Genomic DNA, 17,369 nt, shown 5'->3' with positions numbered 1-17,369 from the left:
CCACCCGTTTGTTCTGAATCTGCCCACATCTCCCCTTGTCCTGGCTCTGGAAACCATGGCAACTCACCACTGGCTCCTAGATTAACTTTTCCTCTTCAACCCCGAGTGGGGAATCGCCTGTACTAGTCAGAAAAGAACACTCCAGACACAATGAGAGTTCCTGGGAAGATGGCACTGGGGATAGAGATGTTCACCCTGAATTGTCAAGGGTTACTTGCATCCCAGAAAGATAAGAAATTGACCTGTTCTCCCCTGCCTTGCACCAGATTCATGGGCAGCTCTCAGAAAGGAAAAGGCTGACTTTTGAACAGTCCATGCTGTATGGAAATAGCTCCACAAAAGACAAAAGCATTAAACATGTCCTGCAAAGGCTCCTGGACCCAGTGTCAGCACTAATTTAACTCAAACATCCACTGAGTTCTATGAGTGGGCCAGGCACAGTACTAACCACAAGGTGAGGAGGGCATACATGTATAAATGCCTGCTTTTTTTTTTCCTTTTTCTTTTATTATTCATATGTGCATACAAGGCTTGGTTCATTTCTCCCCCCTGCCCCCACCCCCTCCCTTACCACCCACTCCACCCCCTCTCTCTCCTCCCCCAATACCCAGCAGAAACTATTTTGCCCTTATTTCTAATTTTGTTGTAGAGAGAGTATAAGCAGTAATAGGAAGAAACAAGGGTTTTTGCTGGTTGAGATAAGGATAGCTATACAGGGCATTGACTCACATTGATTTCCTGTGCGTGGGTGTTACCTTCTAGGTTAATTCTTCTTGAACTAACCTTTTCTCTAGTACCTGTTCCCCTTTTCCTATTGGCCTCAGTTGCTTTAAGGTATCTGCTTTAGTTTCTCTGCGTTGAGGGCAACAAATGCTAGCTAATTTTTTAGGTGTCTTACCTAGCCTCACCCCTCCCTTGTGTGCTCTCGCTTTTATCATGTGCTCATAGTCCAATCCCCTTGTTGTGTTTGCCCTTGATCTAATGTCCACATATGAGGGAGAACATATGATTTTTGGCCTTTTGGGCCAGGCTAACCTCACTCAGAATGATGTTCTCCAATTCCATCCATTTACCAGTGAATGATAACATTTCGTTCTTCTTCATGGCTGCATAAAATTCCACTGTGTATAGATACCACATTTTCTTAATCCATTCGTCAGTGGTGGGGCATCTTTGCTGTTTCCATAACTTGGCTATTGTGAATAGTGCCGCAATAAACATGGGTGTGTAGGTGCCTCTGGAGTAACCTGTGTCACAGTCTTTTGGGTATATCCCCAAGAGTGGTATTGGTTGATCAAATGGTAGATCGATGTCCAGCTTTTTAAGTAGCCTCCAAATTTTTTTCCAGAGTGGTTGTACTAGTTTACATTCCCACCAACAGTATAAGAGGGTTCCTTTTTCCCCGCATCCTCGCCAACACCTGTTGTTGGTGGTGTTGCTGATGATGGCTATTCTAACGGGGTGAGGTGGAATCTTAGTGTGGTCTTAATTTGCATTTCCTTTATTGCTAGAGATGGTGAGCATTTTTTCATGTGTTTTCTGGCCATTTGAATTTCTTCTTTTGAGAAAGTTCTGTTTAGTTCACTTGCCCATTTCTTTATTGGTTCATTAGTTTTGGGAGAATTTAGTTTTTTAAGTTCTCTATATATTCTGGTTATCAGTCCTTTGTCTGATGTATAGTTGGCAAATATTTTCTCCCACTCTGTGGGTATTCTCTTCAGTTTAGAGACCATTTCTTTTGATGAACAGAAGCTTTTTAGTTTTATGAGGTCCCATTTATCTATGCTATATCTCTTAGTTGCTGTGCTGCTGGGGTTTCATTGAGAAAGTTCTTACCTATACCTACTAACTCCAGAGTATTTCCTACTCTTTCCTGTATCAACTTTAGAGTTTGGGGTCTGATATTAAGATCCTTGATCCATTTTGAGTTAATCTTGGTATAAGGTGATATACATGGATGTAGTTTCAGTTTTTTGCAGACTGCTAACCAGTTTTCCCAGCAGTTTTTGTTGAAGAGGCTGCTATTTCTCCATCATTTATTTTTAGCTCCTTTGTCAAAGATAAGTTGTTTATAGTGTGTGGCTTCATATCTGGGTCCTCTGCTCTGTTCCACTGGTCTTCATGTCTGTTTTTGTGCCAGTACCATGCTGTTTTTATTGTTATTAATGCCTGCTTTTTTATTGTAGTTTGATACACATAAAATTTGCTATTTTAATCATGTTTAAGCATGGAATTCAGTGGCATGCATTACCTTTACACACAAACACACACCGATAATAACAAATATGAGCTTCCTAAGGCTACTATGATAAATTACACTGGGTGGCTTTAAACAGCAGAAACTTATTTTCTCATGGTTCTTGAGGCTAGAAGTCCAACATCAGGGTTGTGTTGCTCTCAGAGGCTTCAGGAGAATTTGAATCCATTCTATCTCTCCTGGGGGCTGTCAGCTTTCCATGGTTTCTGGTTCCCCCAGTCTCTGCCTCCCTGTTCCTGTGACTTTTCCTCTTCTCTGTGCACCTCTCCTCTGCCTGTGTGCTGTAGGAACATTTTTCACTGAATTGAAGGCCCATCTGGATTATCCAGGATGATTTTACCTTAAGATCCTTAATTCAATCATACCTCCAAAATCTCTCCTTTTAAGTATGTCACATTCACTGATTCTGGGGATTCAAATTCTGACATGTCCTGGGTGGGGCGGGGTGGGGAACCATTTTGTTTTCTGGTTGTCATTTTGTTTTTGAGATGGGGTCTCATTATGGAGCTCTGAACTGCCCTGAAACTCACTATGTAGCTCAGGCTGGCCCTGAACTCAAAATCCTCCTGCCTCTGCCTCCTGAGTGATAGGATTATACCATACCCCCCCTAGGGGATAGGGGTCACCTTTCAACCCACTCAACAAATGTTGGCAAGAATGTGGAAAAATGAGAGCTCTCATACATTGCAGGTGAAATGTAAAATACTGCAACCACTTTGGAAAAATCTGGTAGTTTCTTAAACAGTAACATGAAGTTACCACATGATCCATCAATTCCATTTCTAGGTATAAGCCCAGCAAAAATGAAAGCATACATCCACGCAAACACTTGTACACTGATGGAAGCCATCCAAGTGTCCACCACGTGGCCAACACATAAACAATAAGTAGTGTATTTATACAATGCAGTATGATTCAACAATAAAAAATACTAGTACATGCTGCAACATGGATGAACCTTGAAAACATTATGCTAAGTGAAAAAATTCAATCACAAAGGTTCACATATTGTGTATTTCTACTTATATATACTGTCCAAACAAAGCAAATCTATAGACAGAAAGCCAGTTAGTCTCTAGGACTATGCATGTGGGGAGAGAGAATGGGCTTTAAAAAAAAAAAAAAAAAGACTGGGAGAGACTACTGATAGGTACAGAGCTTTGGATGATAAAAAATGTTCTAAAATTGATTGTGATGCTGGTTGCACAATTCTGAGAATATATTGAAAATCATTGAATGATGTATCTTAACTGGATAAACTGGACACCATGTGAATTATATCCCAATGAAGCTGTTATTTAAAAGATAAGCAAGTGTGTCTCCCTGCCTCTAGCTCATGTGGCTGCCCCATATGCATAAGTTACTCTCCCAATAGGCCTACCTTCCTGTAAATAGTGCAGCAAGGGTCTGTCTCAGCAGCCCTGCTTGGAGAAGAGGTAGAAGTTGAGGTATCTTCAGACCATCCAGGACCAGCAGTCTGACACATTCAGGCATTTCCTGGGTACCAACTCCATGGAGAAAGAAGGCTGGTGAAAAGGCAGAGAGGGATTGCCCACAAAACCCAAGCTCTCACATATTAAAAAGAAGGGTGAGCTTCACCTTCCTGCTGCCTGCAAACTGCCCCATTTAACCCCTCTCCTCTCCTCTTCTCCCTCACGCTTTGGACATTTTTCTTCAAGGGCACTATGCGTCTTCAATAATTATTCACTTACTGTCCTTTGCCACCACCACAGCCCCCCTTCTTCTTTCAAAGGGAAACAGTGAGCACAAGCACATTCCCCAACTCCAGCATCTCAGAGGATATCCAATCTTGTCCGGCCTCTTCAGTCTACAGATGGGAGTCTGAAACCCTGCAGCGGGTAGAAAGAGGCGTGTTCATGGTCACAGGACATCAGAGACAAAGCAGGCTCTGGCTCCTAACTAGTGCTCTTTACCCTTTAATAGGAGTTTGATGGCACAGTACCTTAATAGAGTGAAACAGAATCTGATTACCTATGAACCTCTCAATCTGAGAAGTCAGAGAGGCAATAGTGGAGTGGTTCAGAACCTGGTTGTTATGATTACATGATTTAATATATGTAAATTTACATGTATTGCCAGGTGTGGTGGTGCACACTGTAATCTCAGTACTTGGAAGGCTGAAGCAGTAGGATCTCGAGTTTGAGGCTAGCCTGGGCTATACAGTGAGTTTAAGGGCAGCCTAAGCTTATATAGTGCAGCCCTGTTTCAACAACACAAAAAATATGTATAACTTGCCTTAAAGCATGTCTGGAAAGAAGGAAGAAAATTCTTCCACATATAGAAATGTGGGCAATTCTTGAGGACATGGTGTTAAGTGAAATAATCCAGACACAAAAAGCTAAATGATCCCAGTCATGTGTGGTATCTAAAGTAACCAAATTCATAGAAACAGAAAGTAAAATGCTGGTTGCTGGCGCCTTGGGGAAGGGGGACTGGGGAGTGACTGTTTAATTGGTATAGAGTTTCAGTTTTGCAAGATGAAAAAGTTCTGGAGACACACTGCAGAGTAATGTGACTTTACTTACGAAAGCTAGACTATGCATTTAAAGATAGTTAAGGAGGTAAATTTTATGCTACATGTGGGACATTTTTGTTTTTACCAGAATTCATTTTTTAAGTATGCCTGGCACCTAGGGAGTGCTGCAGCGACTTGTGGCCCAGTTTTGCTGTGGTTTGGTGGGCATGGTGACCGGGAAGCCAGCTTGTTCAGATCCCCTATAGGCATAAAGGTCCTCACTCATGTAAGAGATGCTGCTTCTTTACCAGAACTTGAACTTGCAACCCAAGAGTGAAACAAATTGCTGCCACTCCCGGTATGCTCCATCCCTAAGAACTCACATCCAATGCTTCTTCCTTCTGGAAAATCCTCCCAAGACGCCACCTTCCTTATCCTTCATATTCCAGAGCAAAACCCCACCCTCCAGTCTTACTCCACTTCCCAGCTGCCTGCTGCTCATCCTGCAGCCTCTGAGAATAGCCATCCATTTCTCTGTGGCCTTCCACCCTGCACAGGAGACCTTGTTTCATGCCTCCAACAGTGCATGAGCTCCTGAGGGCAGAGGACAGCCCCACACACAGTGGCACTTAGTATGTTGGATGCATGGCTCAATGGATGAGCTGAGTTTTCCCGGAGCTTCTAAGACCACAAATACCTCCCACCCTGTGCCCACTTCTCTTCCTGTATTTGCAAGCTAGTCCTGTCTTAAAGCTCCAAGTGCTGCCTGCCTCATATTGCTCTCCACTCAGGACTTGCACTTCTTCAAGGAGCAGGCAGGCGTCTTCTTTGTACCCAGGGCATTTATCACAAGATTTTACATGAGGTTGAGACAAAAATATGTTGGACTAAATTTATTTTGCTATTTTAAAAATACTTTACATTCTAAATTATTAATCACAACATTATTTATAGTAGAGAAAAAACTGGATAGCTTAAATTTTCAATAAGGAAATAACTAAGTTAATTATAATGAAACTTGGTGGAACTTTCTGCAGTCATTCCAAATAAAGAATATAAACAATGAGTAGCAAGATAGAAAACTTGTGAAGTTAAGCAGAGAAAGTGAATCATAGAAACGTGTATATCCTCTGATTAACAGCTATAATGATTAATGTGCATCGCGAGCTAAGCGTTTTGTAAATTATCCCATCTAATTCTTAGAACTCTTTGAACTAAGTACTGATGTCCTGCTCACAGATAAAAAAGAAATGGAGATTTGGAGAAGTTAAGTGACATCTTCGAGGTCTCACAGTTGGTAAGACATATGGGCATAGCTCTAAACTGACCTATGCTGACCCAAACTCCAACTTTTTTTTGCAGTACTGGGGTTTGAACTCAGGTCTATGCCTTGAGCCACTCCACCAGCCCTTTTCTGTGAATGGTTTTTTCAAGATAGGGTCTCATGAACTATTTGCTTGGGCTGGCTTAGAACTACAATCCTCCTGATCTCTGCCTCCTAGGTAGTTAGGATTACAGGCATGAGCTACCAACACCAGGCCCAAACTCCAACCCTTAACCACTTTGTTACACTGCCTTCCAGCAAAATCAAGTCTATAAGTATAGTAGTGTTCATGGAGAGACAAAGCTGAAAGTTTAGGCAGTAGGGGCTGTGCACAATATTAACAATAATTGTCAATATTTGAATAGTAATTTAAAAATTTTAAGGATAAGATACAAGATGCTGGTGATAGCATTTCCTAATGGCAGAAGGTGGAGTGATGTGTGAAGACAGGGTATGCTGCTGAAAAGGCAGGGCAGAGAGCTTGGTAAGAATAGGAAGCAGGGACTCCTGTCCTCTTCTGCCATCACTGTAGCATCATGGACTTGGTCATTCTCTGGGTTCTGATCATTCTAGAACACAGAAAAGCCTATAGAGTTCAGCCATCCCGCCTGACTGTGCCAGAGGCTCTAGCTCATTCCACCCCTTCTAGCCTCTGGGATCTGTCTTCTGTTCTTTTGCCTAACAGGTTGGGGCTTTCTGCAGACAACTCAGTTGTACTTGCTGCTTTACACCTGCCTTTTCATTTCATCCCCACAGCAACCCTGCAGGTGGGTTCTTCAGTGATTCCCATTTTATAGATGAAGACCCTGAGACTTGGCAAGGGAAATAAATTGCCCACAGTCACATCCTTAGCAAGGGCTGAGCACTGAAATAAGTTCGAGTTCTAAGTTTACAATTAATGCCCCATCTTAACCCATTTTGTGCTGCTATAACAGAAGGTTGCAGACTGGGTAATTTATAAAGAACAACTCATTGGCTCACATTTGTGAAGGCTGACCAGTCCAGATGGAGGGGTCACATCCAATCAGGGCTTTCTTGCTACATAATAAATAACATGGCAGAGGGTAGCTCATGGGTGACAGGGAGCAAAAGGAGATTGAGTGCATCCTTTCATAAGGAACCCACTCCCTCAAAAATGCCATTAATCCATTCAATGACAGTGGTAGGCCATATTCCAAACACCTCCCTTTAGATCCTACTTCCCAACACCACCACACTAAGGATAGAGTTTGCAACACATGAACTTTGGGGGATACATTCAGACCATACCATTCCTCATCTTCCATACACAGAAGATGGAATTAGTGACCTCCGCTCTCCTTCCTCACAGAGTAGCTTAAGGAGCTACTGAAATGATAGACATGGACCCACTTTGTAAATTGGAGAGGCAAGAAGTGGAGTATGACAAAGACCCACCTAGGTTCAAGTCCCAGCTTCACAGCTCATTTCCTTTGTGACCAAGTGAACACCCTGGACTTGTTTCCTCACCTACAAATTGGGGGCAATAGCACTGGCCAGTAAGGATTTGATTGGAGGTCACATCGTAAGCACTGAATGTCCACTCTCCCCCTCCCAAGTACAGGAAGCTCTAGTGAACTGTAGCTCATCCTAACAGCAGAATGTTAAAGCCAAGAGCTCACTAACCACAGTATTTTTTTAAATCAAAGGGCAGGAAGACATAGAGTCAAAGCCAGATTGGTATCAGGGAAATAAAATTTACATGAAAATAAGGAAATTCTGAATAAACAAAACTGGCCAAGCCAGGTGTGAAAAAGGAGATCCTGAAGCAATGGTATTTTTAGCAACCATTTTGCCTGCCATTCTTTTTTCATTTTCCTAACTCTCTGTGGGAACAGGTTTTTAAATATTTGACTGCTGATGTCCAAACAAATCCTCATTCAGGAGACGGACAAATGCCTTCCACTCACTTTCTTTCACTCAGCTGTTTGTAGACTGTCGATGTTGGGAAGAGCCCAACCTGGAGGATGGCATTAGCACTTGTAGCAGACTGAACATATCTCTGAGCTAGAGAAAGGAGGCAGGAACAGGCAGTGGGCCACACACAGGCATCTATCTGTGTGTTTAGTCTTCGTCTTGGCACTAGGGTCTCAAAGGAGCAAGATTCCAAATCCAGCTCCCTGCTTACCTGCTGCCTGGTCTTAGCAAGATCATTTTCATCTACTCCAACTGAGGCTTAGAGAGGAAAGGATTATAAACGGTGATGCCAGGGTCCTGGCTCAACACACTTTTCAGTGTATTGAACAGATATGTTCATATCTGATGCCAGGAGGGAAGAACTTATCAAACTGAGAATCTTTCAGAGGACCTTGGGTGAAGGGCCTAGAGTGAATGTGGCTAAGGCTGTGGCTTTGGCCTGATGTCACAGAGTCTAAGGGCAAATGCATGTGAATAACATTGGTATGTGAGGCTGACCTAACAAAATCACACACAGCCAGCACTCACCCCTCCTACTCCGGAAAGGGCGACTTGCCCATATCCTTCAAGACTGTAAGGACACAGGCCAGCAGGAGAAATGAGGCAGATTTCAACACCGGCGTCTTTCAGAGATCAGCGGTTGCTACCTAATTCCTGTCTAAAACCAACCTGAAGTTTGACAGTCTCTACAGTGGATTTAAAATATGTAGGCCCTGTGGCCTAGTAATTCCATTTCTGGGACTCTATTCTAAAGAGAATAGTAAAAGTTGTAAACACCCATGTACAAATACATGCATCACCACATGGTAGTATGTTATACTGTTTGTTTTCCATATGCTTCAAATGTCAAATTTTTAAATTAAATTTTAAATATAGATCAAACGTATCCCTACTTCATTTATAGATTCAACAAAATAATAATCAAAATCCCAACAGGAAACTAATATATATATTAATGGAATACATTTATATTTAAGTACATAGAAAGTTTGGGTAGAGCCCCAGACTAGCAAGCTCAAGGCCCTGAGTTCAAATCCAGTACCACCACCCAAAAGAAAGGAAAAAAAAAGAAAGTTTTTATACACATTGTTAAAAGGCAGAGTATAAAGGGTTATGTGTAATAAATTCCCATTTGTGAAAAAGTAGACAAAATGAGGACCAGAACTGAGAAAAGCTTTTGCAGGTTAAGTATCAAGCGATTAGTCTAGACAAGTGACTCTTAACCTCCACTATGTATCAGAATCACAGGGTAGAATTTACAAATATGCAGATGCCAAGATCCCACACCAAAAGATCCGGGTTCAGCTGGCCTGAGATGGGACCCGGGCATCCACAGATTTTTAAGTCTTCCCTGGTGCTTCTAATATCCAGAGTTGAGAACCAGTGATGCATGAAGAGTAGGAAGATGGATGGATGTAGAGAGAGAGGATTGATAGATATATAAATTTTTGACAGATGATACATTTTTGGTAGATGATAGGTGATATGCATAGATAAACAGGCAATAGGTAGGTAGGTAGGTAAGGAGCTAGACAATATCTGAAGGTCAAAGGAAGGGAAAGGGAAGGGGGAAAAGAAGAAGGAAAAAGGGAATTTGGAATGACAGTCAGTCCCTGATTGTGCAAAGAAAGGAATGAAACACAAGTAGAAAAACAAAATAAAAAGTGAGTAATCCAGCTAATGCCATAAAACATACGAGTCACTGTTTTAGTTAATTTATTTGTGTTTAGAATCCATACCTCTACTCTTTTCACAAAGACAGCTACAACATTGTCAAAGTTAAGAATGGGGGTGTGACTGCTGGGTGGGTGATGAAAATATTCTGGAACTAGATATGGCAATGGTTACACAGCACTGTGACTGCACTTGGTGTCACTGATGGTAAGTTTTATGTGTTTTTTTTTAAAGAGAAGGGCGTGGCTCAAGTGGAAGGCCCTGAGTTCAAACTCTAGTACCAAAATAACAAAACAAAACAAAAACTCTAAGAGAACCAATTAAAAGGGATGCAGCCTTAAACGCCAACACAGTGGTTGTGGGAGACTTTAACACTCCATTATCATCAATAGATAGGTCATCCAAACAAAAAATCAATAAAGAAATCCAAAATCTAAAATATGCAATAGATCAAGTGGACCTAGTAGATGTCTACAGAACATTTCATCCAACCTCTACACAATATACATTCTTCTCAGCAGCCCATGGAACCTTCTCCAAAATAGATCATATCCTAGGGCACAAAGCAAGCCTCAGCAAATATAAGAAAATAGAAATAATACTGTGCATACTATCTGACCACAATGCAGTAAAAGTAGAACTCAACAACAAAAGTAAAGACAAAAAACATGCAAACAGCTGGAAACTAAATAACTCATTACTTAATGAAGAATGGATCATCGATGCAATAAAAGAGGAAATTAAAAAGTTCCTGGAAGTCAATGAAAATGAAAACACAACTACCGGAACCTATGGGACTGCTAAGGCAGTCTTGAGAGGAAAGTTTATAGCCATGAGTGCATATATTAAAAAGATTGAAAGATCCCAAACCAATGACCTAATGATACATCTCAAACTCCTAGAAAAACAAGAACAAGCAAATCCCAAAACAAATAGAAGGAGAGAAATAATAAAAATAAGAGCTGAAATCAACGAAATAGAAACCAAAAAAACCATACAAAGAATTGATGAAACAAAAAGTTGGTTCTTTGAAAAAATAAACAAGATCGATAGACCCCTGGCAAACCTGACTAAAATGAGGAGAGAAAAAACCCAAATTAGTAGAATTAGGAATGCAAAAGGGGAGATAACAACAAACACCATGGAAGTCCAGGAAATCATCAGAGACTACTTTGAGAACCTATATTCAAATAAATTTGAAAATCTAAAAGAAATGGACAGATTTCTAGATACATATGATCATCCAAAACTGAACCAAGAGGAAATTAATCACCTGAATAGACCTATAACACAAAATGAAATTGAAGCAGCAATCAAGAGTCTCCCCAAAAAGAAAAGTCCGGGACCTGATGGATTCTCTGCTGAATTCTATCAGACCTTTAAAGAAGAACTGATACCAACCCTCCTTAAACTGTTCCACGAAATAGAAAGGGAAGGAAAACTGCCAAACACATTTTATGAAGCCAGTATTACACTTATCCCAAAACCAGGCAAAGACACCTCCAAAAAGGAGAACTATAGGCCAATCTCCTTAATGAACATTGATGCAAAAATCCTCAACAAAATAATGGCAAACCGAATTCAGCAACACATCAAAAAGATTATTCACCACGACCAAGTAGGCTTCATCCCAGGGATGCAGGGGTGGTTCAACATATGAAAATCAATAAACATAATAAACCACATTAACAGAAGCAAAGACAAAAACCACTTGATCATCTCAATAGATGCAGAAAAAGCCTTTGATAAGATCCAACATCATTTCATGATAAAAGCTCTAAGAAAACTAGGAATAGAAGGAAAGTTCCTCAACATTATAAAAGCTATATATGACAAACCTACAGCCAGCATTATACTTAACGGAGAAAAATTAAAACCATTCCCTCTAAAATCAGGAACCAGACAAGGATGCCCACTATCTCCACTCCTATTCAACATAGTACTGGAATTCCTAGCCAGAGCAATTAGGCAAGAAGAAGGAATAAAAGGAATACAAATAGGTAAAGAAACTGTCAAAATATCCCTATTTGCAGACGACATGATCCTATACCTTAAAGACCCAAAAAACTCTACTCAGAAGCTTTTAGACATCATCAATAGCTATAGCAAGGTAGCAGGATATAAAATCAACATAGAAAAATCATTAGCATTTCTATACACTAACAATGAGCAAACGGAAAAAGAATGTATGAAAACAATTCCATTTACAATAGCCTCAAAAAAAATCAAATACCTAGGTGTAAACCTAACAAAAGATGTGAAAGACCTCTACAAGGAAAACTATACACTTCTGAAGAAAGAGATTGAGGAAGACTATAGAAAGTGGAGAGATCTCCCATGCTCATGGATTGGTAGAATCAACATAGCAAAAATGTCGATACTCCCCAAAGTAATTTATATGTTTAATGCAATTCCCATCAAAATTCCAATGACATTCATTAAAGAGATTGAAAAATCTACTATTAAATTTATATGGAAACACAAGAGGCCACGAATAGCCAAGGCAATACTCAGTCAAAAGAACAATGCAGGAGGTATCACAATACCTGACTTCAAACTATATTACAAAGCAATAACAATAAAAACAGCATGGTACTGGCACAAAAACAGACATGAAGACCAGTGGAACAGAATAGAGGATCCAGATATGAAGCCACACAACTATGAGCAACTTATCTTTGACAAAGGAGCTAAAAATATACGATGGAGAAATAGCAGCCTCTTCAACAAAAACTGCTGGGAAAACTGGTTAGCAGTCTGCAAAAAACTGAAACTAGATCCATGTCTATCACCCTATACCAAGATTAACTCAAAATGGATCAAGGATCTTAATATCAGACCCCAAACTCTTAAGTTGATACAAGAAAGAGTAGGAAATACTCTGGAGTTAGTAGGTATAGGTAAGAACTTTCTCAATGAAACCCCAGCAGCACAGCAACTAAGAGATAGCATAGATAAATGGGACCTCATAAAACTAAAAAGCTTCTGCTCACCAAAAGAAATGGTCTCTAAACTGAAGAGAATACCCACAGAGTGGGAGAAAATATTTGCCAACTATACATCAGACAAAGGACTGATAACCAGAATATACAGGGAACTTAAAAAACTAAATTCTCCCAAAACTAATGAACCAATAAAGAAATGGACAAGTGAACTAAACAGAACTTTCTCAAAAGAAGAAATTCAAATGGCCAGAAAACACATGAAAAAATGCTCACCATCTCTAGCAATAAAGGAAATGCAAATTAAAACCACGCTAAGATTCCACCTCACCCCTGTTAGAATAGCCATCATCAGCAACACCACCAACAACAGGTGTTGGCGAGGATGCGGGGAAAAAGGAACCCTCTTACACTGTTGGTGGGAATGTAGACTAGTACAACCACTCTGGAAAAAAATTTGGAGGCTACTTAAAAAGCTGGACATCGATCTACCATTTGATCCAGCAATACCACTCTTGGGGATATACCCAAAAGACTGTGACACAGGTTACTCCAGAGGCACCTGCACATCCATGTTTATCGCAGCACTATTCACAATAGCCAAGTTATGGAAACAGCCAAGATGCCCCAGCACTGACGAATGGATTAAGAAAATGTGGTATCTATACACAATGGAATTTTATGCAGCCATGAAGAAGAACGAAATGTTATCATTCGCTGGTAAATGGATGGAATTGGAGAACATCATTCTAATGAGGTTAGCCTGGCTCGAAAAACCTCCCTCATATGTGGACATTAGATCAAGGGCAAACACAACAAGGGGATTGGACTATGAGCACATGATAAAAGCGAGAGCACACAAGGGAGGGGTGAGGATAGGTAAGACACCTAAAAAACTAGCTAGCATTTGTTGCCCTTAACGCAGAGAAACTAAAGCAGATACCTTAAAGCAACTGAGGCCAATAGGAAAAGGGGAACAGGTACTAGAGAAAAGGTTAGATCTAAAAGAATTAACCTAGAAGGTAACACCCACGCACAGGAAATCAATGTGAGTCAATGCCCTGTATAGCTATCCTCATCTCAACCAGCAAAAACCCTTGTTCCTTCCTATTATTGCTTATACTCTCTCTACAACAAAATTAGAAATAAGGGCAAAATAGTTTCTGCTGGGTATTGAGGGGGGGGAGAGGGAGGGGGCGGAGTGGGTGGTAAGGGAGGGGGTGGGGGCAGGGGGGAGAAATGAACCAAGCCTTGTATGCACATATGAATAATAAAAGAAAAATGAAAAAAAAAAAAAAAGGGATGCAGCCTGTTGCCAGGCAATTGGGATGAGTTCATTATTACCACCAGGACTGAATTTGTTTCAAGTCTCCTAGCAGTTAAGGCAACAGAAGTGATCTGCAGGTGTTGGGTTATCTATGCACGTTCTCAGAGTCTGAAGGTCAAGGTTTCATGTCCTTTCCTTTCACCCAATTCCTACCCCCACAAGCCGAGGACTGCAGGAATGAAAGCACTTCCTCCTAATTAGAAGGATTTGGCTCTCTGGGAGAGGCAAGTCGGTACCCAGCAACCTCCCAAGTGGAGCATGGCTTCTGCTCCCAACTTGTCATCCAACACCCCCCCAAAAAAAAAAACAGCAGCTCCTGCCCCACAGTGGCCTCCTGGGTGTAGTCTGAGCTGTTTGTTCAGCCAGATGCCTGGCAGCATTGCCCTGACAGTGATGGCCCCAGGCATTATGGAAGGGGACCCTGCCAATGATTTGACAGGCAAAACAGAGCCAGCCTCTGGGCTCCCAGCAGCCAAGGGACTATTCAAAGCCTGGAGCTGGGAGATTTTCATGAGGTGCTGACATACGAGGCCGGAATGCAGCAGGGACCAGGCAGGACTGCTGCCCTGTGCAGTCAGGCGTGGAAGCAACTCCGGTATCTAAACCCAGCCTTGGGAACTTTGACTAGGTCCCACCCAGGAGAAAGAGAAAGAGAGAGGGAGAGGGAGAAAGAGAGATTTGGGGGGGGAGGGACCCCAAGTTTTCAGGCCCCAGACTTCATCAGATCTCCTTTGCCACTGCCTTTGTGATTGCTCAATGGACAAAAACTTCCCAGGCCTCTCTCCCAGAAGCACAGGACTCGGTGCCGAGAGCCAGGAGTATTTGGCCCTTGGTTACTGACCAAGCCACCAGCTGCATTGGTAAAGAACGTGTGTCAGAGGCCCACTGATGCCAAGCACTAGCTAGGGCTCTGCCTCAGCCACTGATCCACCTTCATGGGAATCCGTAAGGTAAGGACCTTGCTACCTCTGTTTTGTACATGAGAAAACAGAGTGTCACAAGACAAACTGGCTCATCACACAGCCTGGAGATGGCATAGTGGGATCTGAACCCAGGTCTCCTAAGCACCTGAGCCAGTGCTCTTTCTACCTGAATGGAGACCATTCACAAGACCTACAGGCCCTGGAACCACCCTGTTTCCCACCAAAATGATTCTGGCGCTTTCCAGTTCTGTGACCCTGGCCATAGTAATTCTCTTCTCTGACTTGACTTCCCCATTTTAAGGTGGTTGTAAAAATAAAACAAGACAAGGAGGTGATGACACTTATTTGTGCAGTAGTTAGCTCAGCATCTCTGACTTCATCTCCACCCTCTTTTCGTTGTTCTCAAAAACACCTCTGCCCCCAAGAGAGAGAGGTGACTAAACCTAGATGGATGGCACTTTGCTTGTCCTTCTCTAGGACTCTGGATAAGCATTCCTTGCTCACAGTCCTGAATCACACCACTTGTCTATCCACAAAATGGTCAGCACAGAAGTCAGCATACTTCAGAGGGACTCCACAAGTGCTGGTGGATGAATGAAGATATGAATTTGAGGGAAGGGTTTGCCACAAGATACATCCCACATTGTGATGGAGTTTCTAGGAGTCAGAAGACCTGGCTCTGGCGCTACAAAGAATTTATACATTGTGATGTTGGACCACTCCCTGGCGCTCTCTGGACTTCAGTGGCCCATTTATAAACAAAGCAAAGTCAATTTGGTTCTCTCTGGTGACCCATTCCAGCTCGGATTTTGTGTGGTTTTGTAGAATTAAAGGGAAAGAAAACCCAGCCCTCCTTCCCATAAAAAGCTGAAGTTACATTATAGTCCCATTTGAGGATAATCCAAGAATATTCTAAACAAAGGGTAGATAGGTGACCCTTGATTTATCCAGAAGCAGACAAGCAACACTTTGACCAGAGAGATCCTTCAGTCCATAGAACAGACTCGATTATGTGTGCACAGTGCTTTACAGTTTGCAAAACACCTCCCCTCCTTTCTCTCATTTATGAAGGCAGAAATCACCATCATTTTACTGACCACTAAACTGAGGTCACAGGGATGAAGTGACTTGCCCACAAGCTTTCAGCAGAGCTGAGACATACCCAGAACTGGGCTCCTGATTGCAGATTCATCTGTCTTCCTTTTCACAGCTCAACTCTACACAGGCAGTGAGGAGGAGATGAACTCATTCCATCAAAACTCAGTTTGGAGGTTCACAAGTTTACCAGCTGGGTGGGAAACTGCCCAGCACAATGGAGCATTTTAAAGTCAAATTTTGGCCAGAAGGGTGTGTGCATTGATACCAGATGGGCTTGTGGCCACAGAGTCAGCTGCATGGGAGGCAAGAAGCCAAGGCCATGCTGCAGGCATTGTATGTCATCTCAGTGTGGCACTGGAGAAAGGCCTGTATGCGATTTCTGGTGCCCATAGATAAACAGCCACTGTCCAAGTTCCCACTCCTCCCCCTCCTTGTGCCCTTCTAGTGTGACTCCAGGGCAGCCCTCAAATCCTGCAACTAAGGGGTTAAAGTCTGGCACAGCAGGGGGCCTCATCCTAGCAAGCTGCCATTAAGATTGGTCCCCCCATTCCAGCACATGCATTCTGACTAACCAATAGCCCTTGGCGTGCTTAATATTTTTAAATATTTTCTTAGCATATACCAGTTGTACAGGGGGTTTCACTGTCACACTTCTACATATGTTTACAATATACCTTGGTTAGATTCATCCCCTCCATCATTCTCCCTCATCCCTACTTGAAATAACTTCAACAGGTTTCATTGTTCTGTTTTCATACAAGCACATAAAGTACATTGGCCATATTCACCCCTCCATTTACCCTTCCCCTCCCACTAGTACCTGCTTTACAATTGAGTCTTTCATTTTTCAAGCGTATGTTCTCTGTTAAGACAGTAATACTTGCCTTCCTCTCTGGCCTGGGCCTAGTTTGCAATGACATGGTCAAACACACCAAGAAGGTCTGGATCATCCGTAAACAGGGGACCTGCTATGGTGCCTCCCTCTGGAAAATGGTGAAGAAAATTGAAATCAGCCAGCATGCCAACTACACCTGCTCCTTCTGTGGCAAAGCCAAGATGGAAAGACAGGCTATAGGAATCTGGTGCTGTGGTTTCTGCATGAAAATAGTGGCTGGTGGTGACTGGACCTACACCCCACTTCAGCAGTCACAGTCAAGTCTGCCATCAAAAGACTGAAAGAATTGAAATAGTAGAATCTCTACCATTTGAGACATCCCTCGCCTATAATAAAATAGGTTAATTTATATAAAAAAGATAGTAATACCTGCCAAACTGATCTACAAATCTATCACCAACCTATAAAAATCTCTACTACTTTTTTAAAAGTAGAAATTGGCAAGCCAATCTTAAAACCCACATGCAAATACAAGGAACTCAGAATAGCCAGAATAATCTTTATCTTTAAAGAGATCA

General features: G+C 41.9%; 1 pseudogene; it reads left to right on the top strand.

Annotated features, from left to right (window-relative positions):
• Window positions 1-16,818: 16,818 nt before the first annotated feature.
• On the top strand, window positions 16,819-17,146 carry LOC109682970 (large ribosomal subunit protein eL43-like; annotated as a pseudogene).
• The last annotated feature ends 223 nt before the right edge of the window (window positions 17,147-17,369 follow it).

The sequence above is a fragment of the Castor canadensis genome, chromosome 13, assembly GCF_047511655.1.
Source record: "Castor canadensis chromosome 13, mCasCan1.hap1v2, whole genome shotgun sequence".
Lineage (NCBI taxonomy): Eukaryota > Metazoa > Chordata > Mammalia > Rodentia > Castoridae > Castor > Castor canadensis.
The sequence above is the reverse complement of the archived record's forward strand: the minus strand, read 5'-3'. Positions and strand labels throughout refer to the sequence as shown.